The sequence below is a fragment of the Psammomys obesus genome, unplaced genomic scaffold (assembly GCF_907164565.1).
Source record: "Psammomys obesus unplaced genomic scaffold, mPsaObe1.curated_primary_1811, whole genome shotgun sequence".
Classification (NCBI taxonomy): Eukaryota; Metazoa; Chordata; class Mammalia; order Rodentia; family Muridae; genus Psammomys; species Psammomys obesus.
This window is the reverse complement of record NW_026585504.1, coordinates 12,762,069-12,769,103: the sequence shown is the minus strand read 5'-3', so window position 1 is coordinate 12,769,103 and position 7,035 is coordinate 12,762,069. Positions and strand designations below refer to the sequence as shown.

Below are 7,035 nucleotides of genomic sequence, written 5' to 3'. Positions count from 1 at the left end.
TAATATTTACACTGGAAGCCAGGTTTCCCGAATTCAGTCACAAATGATCTGCAAGTTACAGAGGAGGGTTATAAGCCTAGTGCTATCAATCCATTATTGATAAAGCAGAAATAGCATTGTGCACATGTGCAGATTAAAAAAAAAATAGAGATTCAGACACTCTGGTTTTCAGGCTAGAGGTCTGCTAGTTTCCCTAGAGGGAAGCTCTCCCGCGGTCACATGGTAACCCATGACCAGCCAAGCCCTTTGGGAAGCAGCAGAGAGGCAGCGAGCCAGTTCCCTGTGCTCCTTCGGGCATCCTCCAGGGAGATGCATTGAAGTTGATGGATGGGACTGGAGACAGGGTGAAAGGAGCACTTCTCACACATGGAGCACCAATTTGCCAGAGCTGGAAGAGCTGAACTGTCTGTTCCCCAAAGGGTTTGAGGCTGAGCAAATGATGCCATTAACTCTCTCCATACGTACCCCATACATATTTTTGTCCATATGTCTGTCAATTTGATGCTCGCTACTGCATGTCAAGCTCATTCAAAATCATTTCTTTGCAGCTCTCAGAATAAAATGCTTTGGTACAATATGATCACGGTGACAAAAAGCTGTAAAGCTCTGAGTCATCTTTCTTATGTTAATTAAAGTCATAATCCTGTCGTCTCAAGCTTAAATGAGGAATATATATATAAATATATATATTTCAAAATACTTCAGATATAAAGCAATTCCTTAGGGCTTGTTTTTCTAAGCTAAATGGAAATTAAACATCTTTTCACAACAACAAAAAGACATCCGGTTAGCTTCTCAAAATCATTAGGAAGATATGAAAATGCAAGTTATTTACCTTTGTCCGGGGTAGACATTGCAGGCTCCCCCATTTTGCTATTTATTTATTTATTTATTTATTCATTTATTTATTTATTTATTTATTTATTTATTTATTTATTTATTTATTTATTTTGTTATTTATCTGTCTATCTATCTATCTATCTATCTATCTATCTATCTATCTATCTATCTATCTATCTATCTATTTATTTTTTATTTTTAATTTTGGGGAAGGGTGTTGGCTATTTAGCCTGCTTCCTACTTTCATTGGAAGGCCTATTTTCAGGAAGAAAGCTGTCTGGCCTCTCCTCGCACAGATGAAAACCGTGATGGCTTGTTGGCACTGGGCTCTATAGACCTTGGTTAAACATGCAGGGCTGATGTATGAGGAGGAGGAAGGGGGATATGGGCCTCCATTCCCACATAAATACTCTGAATGTGTCCCTTTTAGTGTGGCCATCCCCTGACCACCTCACCCCTCCTACAACTTGTCCCAACTCCCAGGTGACCCATAATCAGTACCTTAAAGGAGGAACATGTAGTTCTGTACTCTCGCCATGGTCTCTAATCTTGTCACAAACTATTCCAGCATCTTCTTAGCCCTTTTGCTTTCATGTTAATTGCCTGCTTTGTAGGTCAATGCCAGTAGAGTTTGCTAGTTTCCATTTCTTCTCCTTGCTTTAGAACTCTGAATTCTCTAGGAGGCCTTGTACATTCCCCTATGTAAGAGAAGCCCCAAAAGATAACAACAACACAGAAAATAAAATCTCAATATATTACCAATCTACAGAAATACAAGGAGGACCAAATTTTAGAATATTAATGCTAGCTTAGCTACGTAATTCTTTTTTTTTTATTTTTTATTTTTCTTTATTAATTACACTTTACTCACTTTGTATCCCCCCCCATGGTTCCCTCCCTCCTCCCATCCCAATCCCTCCCTTCCTCCACCCTCTGCATACATGCCCCTCCCCAAGTCCACTGATAGGGGAGGACTTCTTTTCCTTCCTTCTGATCCTAGTCAATTAGGTCTCATCAGGAATGGCTGCCTTGTCCTCTTCGGTGGCCTGGTATTGCTGCTTCGTGATTCTTGAGTGTGACTCTGTAGTTTTCAAATGTCTTGTTAGCAAGGAACCAGGTAAGAAAGAATCCATGTATGACATCAAAGTATTGTGTCATTCTTCTCTATAACTGTAGGGAAGAATGTGGAAAGACAAAGTTCAGGGCCTTCTTGATCATTGCAATGGGTCAGGATCAGATAGGTATTAACAAGAAGTTTGTTGGATTAAAGAGAACTTGATTCGGTAAATAAGATGCCCCATGGCCAGCCCCAATTAAGGTTACCATGTATTAATGTGCATAAATGGCTAAATGGATCCTTTACCACCCTTTAGATTGATTACATTTGATTAAGGGCTTCCTTAAAAGCTATTCTTTCACAATGAAATTTAAATGAGTGCTGGTTTTCATTGACTGATGTAGAAGGGTTACCCTATGAATTGATTAGGCAATGCAGCATTGTGACTTTGGGATTCCAGTTGTGATGGACCCCTGGAGCCCTGCTTCATAAATCAGTGAGTAGGGACGGCGATGACAATATTCTTTTGCTATTTTTTGTGCTATAGCGCTCTGTGAGAGGGAGCGACCATTCCACACCAACTGGTGAATTCACTGCTCATCTGATTTTTTTCTTACATTTCTCAAAGGTGTCTTTCTCAGCCATGAGGTCATTTCCTCCCTTGAGATTGTTGCAAATCTTATGTTTTTATGCCTATGTCATAAAAATGGCAGGAGAGGGTGGAGATGGTTGAAAAGCAACTGGCCTGATTGGGTATAGTCAGTGTGTTATGGCTGTAGATGGTTGAATTCTTAGAAATGCCAATTAAAATGCAAGTTTTCTATCTATTGAGCCTGATTTTTTTTGAAAAAAAAAAAAACCTATTTCAAAATAATCTTTTATTCATAGTGTTTCATATATATATGTGTGTGTGTGTGTGTGTGTGTGTGTGTATACATGCATACAAGTACATATCTATTCTAAATCATTCCAAAAGTAAATAAAAGTTTCAGTGTAATAAATATGAAATAAAGACAGTCCCCTTGTGTACAGAGAAAGGGAGAGGGAGAGAGACAGATAGACAAAGGCAGAGACAGACTGGTTGACTGTGTGTGTACTTTAAGTAGATTCTCACTGTGTAACCAGGCTTCCTTAAAGTTCTTCACCTTCATGCCTTTATATCTCACGTGCTACATTAAGGATATGCCCTGCTGAGTAGATCCTGATCCATGCTTTTGCTTTGTTTCTCTAGAGCAGTGGTTCTTAACCTGAGGTCCACAACCTCTCTAGGGGGTTGAACAACCCTTTCACAGGGGTTACCTGAGACCACAGGGAAACACAAATGTTTACATTATGATTCATAACAGTAAAAAATTACAGTTATGAAGTAGCAACAAAAATAATTTTACGGTTGGGGCTCAGCACAACAGGAGGAACTGTATTAAAGGGTCGCAGTGTGAACAAGGTTGAGAACCACAGCTCTAGAGCTTTGGATGTAGCTGTTCTCACCTAGACAGCTCAGGAAGAGCTCAGACAGCTCAAGAAAAACAAAGCAACTGGTACAGCCCTGAAGCTCACAGAAACAAGTGGGAGCTCAGAAATCCTGAGGGAATACGGGTTAAAGGAAAGACTATCCACCCAATGTGCTCTTCAGGGAGGGAGTCGATTTAGGGTTTCTTCGTCAGGAGAAGAGAATTGTTGGGTTTAGGGTTTAGGAAGACAATCAGCTCCATGCTTGTGTTTGGTGCTGGGTGTTGGCTTCTCCACATGACCTTTGCAGAAGGCTCTGCATCTTCCACGGGCAGCCTGGTGTGCAGCAGGCGCTTCCTCAAACACTGTTAAAAGAATCAATAAGCTAATAAATGCAAAGAGCTTAGAACCATGCCTGACGCGTCACATGCAATAAATGTTAGCTCTTATTACTTTTGTGCCCTTTATCTTTAACTGACATTTTGTCAAAACTTTCTTTAGAAAGGTCAGCTGTTGGTATTAGGAATTTTCTCTCACAGCTGCATCGTGTCATTCGCCTCCCATCTGCCCTGGGTTTAGGCTGCTCTCCGGGTCTTGCTTCCCATTTTGAGATCTCCTGTGTGATTTTCAGCTATTCCAAGTATGGTATTTTTCCAAACTTCAAACAAGCCCTTGCTATTAGAGAAACAATGATGGTAAACATTTACCACATTTGAAGCATCATGATTTCTGCGGATTAATAATTGACACGGACTTTTGCATCTACTCCTCAAGGAATATGACCTATAAGATAAAAACATGCCATTTGGATTAACCGTGCTGGCTTGGAACAAATTAAGTATGATAAGACAAGTTAAAAATTCAGACAAAATGAGAGATAATAAAAATGATAAGGACGGAGTAAAACAAAAGATTAAGGAAATTTAAAGCAATTGAGCTACGCTGACCGAAAGGACATCGAGACGTTAGTAGAATTATGAGCACTTGACAGATGAAAAGCTTGAAGGAGCATGTTGGTATTTTGGCCCTCCACTTACCAATGGCTGAGTCAGGGCAGGATGAGGGGACTGGCCTTCAAGCTGGTTGTTAACATCTCCTGCTACACTAACAACTCACCACGACCTTTGCTTTCCTTTAGGAGATGGGAGCTCCCACCCCAACACAAGACTGGGAACTCGTAAGAAATGTTGTCACTGGCTTCTCAACAACTTGATAAGATTTACTGTGCAAAGTACAATTTTTTTTTTCAATAGTCTACTTAGCTGTGGTCACAAATTGCTTCTCTAGTATTGGCTCTTGCTGATTGGCCTCTCTGTGACGTACCTGTCAGTTGCCTCTTTTTAACATCAACGGTTTCACTCCTAGAAGAGAATAAATCTGACATGTTTAAGTTTCTGTTGGAGCCTGGAATATTCTAGGATATTTGAATATCCTGGATAGTTGGAGACTATCATGGCAGAGCCTTCCCTGGCTGCTCCACCCCTACGCACATATTTAAGAACTAGTCTTTGTGTTTCCAACTGGAGTCTCCTTGTTTGTGTTGGAAAGACTTTGTGAACTTGAAGTTAGAACTACTGGCTGGCATTATGATGCTACTATGTCAAGTAGCTGAAGAAACCCAGTTACTAGAAATGATGCTATTCTTCCCAAGGACAAAGGCTTCAGAGTTCTACACCCTCGGGTATTTGCCAGGGTTTTCATTCTTGGTGGTGGATGATGAACTGGAGCCTAGAAACCCTAGGAGGAAATCTGGCAGAGGGAATGCTCCAAGCTGACAGGCCAGACTGCCCCAAGGGTTAACCCCAAGGACTGTGCATTGTTTCTTTTTCTGAAAGGTGTCCTTTTGAGTGAATCCACCAGCCTTGATCTATCTTCCTAGAATCCCCTTTAAGTTGGCTTATGTACTTTAAACTTCTTTAATCTTTTCTGTTTCATTATCTTTTCTACTCTATCTTATCTAGTCTGAATTTTTAGTTTGCTCTTTCATCTTGTTGATTTTGTAGCATGTTATCGCCTTTTATCTAAATTGTATGGATTTGCTTTGTATGTGGATTTCACTTTTATATGTACTTTGTCTTTACTGGCAAGAGAAAGGCTGGGCAGCTGAGGGCAGTGGCTGAGTGAGCCCGGAACCAACAACTGGGTTCTTTGTTCTTTTGAACTTATCATTAAATATCCTTCAAGTTTTTCACTGTATACTTGTTCTCCCCCCAAAAAATTTCAATTTAAAAATATCTAGTTACTTAAATAGCTTCATCTGTTAGCTTCATTTTCTCTTATTTTACCCTTTCTCTAGTATAATATTTATTTCTAATACAGGTCACTTTGAGTCAGAACGGTCCTATCTCCTGCAGTATAGCTCAAACTTTTTAACAGCATCCTGATTAAATTTTACAGTATCTTCTTCTTTTTTTTTTTTAAGCTGCTAACTATTGACTAGGACTTTCATACAAAGCACAGGAGAAAAACAGGTAAAATACTGTTCCCCCCTCCCCGGCCACGTTTGATAGTCCTCTGACTTCTTGAGTGTTCTTCAGCCCTTTCCAAGGGGCTCTGCTTTGAGATAAACCTCACTGTCATCCTCAGTGCACTGAGGTAATGTAGTAATTCTTCACCCCAGCTGAAGTGTCTGTGCTTGAGTCCCCCTTACCCCCTGACACACCCAGTCTCCGGCTCATGGTCTCATCTTCAATTATTATAGTTCCAAAGGTATGCATGTGTGTGTCTCTGTGTGGTTGTTTTTGTGCATGTGTGGGTGCATAGACATAGCATGTGCCTGTGTGTGGTTGTGTGTCTAGGCGTGTGCCCTTCAGTGATTGTCATTGGCTGTGTATACATGTCATATGTTTAGGGCTGACCATGTAGGATTGGTTAGCCTATCAAGAGATAGGAGAAAAGCATCCTTCCTCTCTCAGCAGAAATTGATTGCCTGGAGTATCTTTTCATTTAACTTTTCTTGAAACACATTCCTCTTCTCAAGTGTCTGAAGTGTTCCCCAACATCGATGGAATAAAATCCCCACTTCTTGGCTCAGGATTCGATGGCCTTGGGCTGTCCTCAGCATCATCCTACGAATGTGTCTCTTTCATTAGCTGAGGCAGTCAAATGGAAGGATTGACCTTCTCCACTTACGGCTCATATATCCCCCTGGCTACTTCTGTGTCCATATTCTTTGTGGGCATCTTTAAATATGGTCTTTCTCCATCTGTAAATGTCTACAACACATCATTTTGAAATTCGCTTTCCTATCACGACTTCCTGATGTGACATTAACTAGCATTTTCATGATCTTACCTGAAGAAATTCTATGCGTGGAATGAAGTTGGGCTTTGTCTTAAACAGACCAGGGTTCAGAGGTTGGCTTGTATCATATCTGGCCTGAGGTAAGATATGTAGCCTTTCCATCCCTACACATTTAAACTCAGTGAATCACCTCACAGCCTCACATTTTAATACAGGCTTAAGCATGAGGGTTAAGAGAAAGACAGGACCTCAGAAGGAAGTAAGATGGCTGAGAGTATGGGTGTGGACTTTTCTCTACAGTACTCTTGTCTAGGATTTTAATGGGTTTGAATCTATTATCTTTGAAGTTTGGCTAAGGATCCCAATGAGACCACCAGGTAGCTCAGAGGGGCTGTTGACAGAACGGTAAATCTCTAGATTCAAAGAGGCAGGCTCCCCAGTGCAAA

The 7,035-nt window shown here is 40.7% G+C and overlaps 1 long non-coding RNA gene across 1 annotated transcript; it reads right to left on the bottom strand.

Annotated features, from left to right (window-relative positions):
• Positions 1-3,520: 3,520 nt before the first annotated feature.
• Positions 3,521-4,443, bottom strand: LOC129677796 (uncharacterized). Its single transcript, XR_008720688.1, has 3 exons — positions 4,384-4,443; positions 4,054-4,129; positions 3,521-3,711 (listed from the first exon to the last, which is right to left on the bottom strand). It is a non-coding gene; the product is annotated as an uncharacterized LOC129677796 (long non-coding RNA).
• Positions 4,444-7,035: the final 2,592 nt, after the last annotated feature.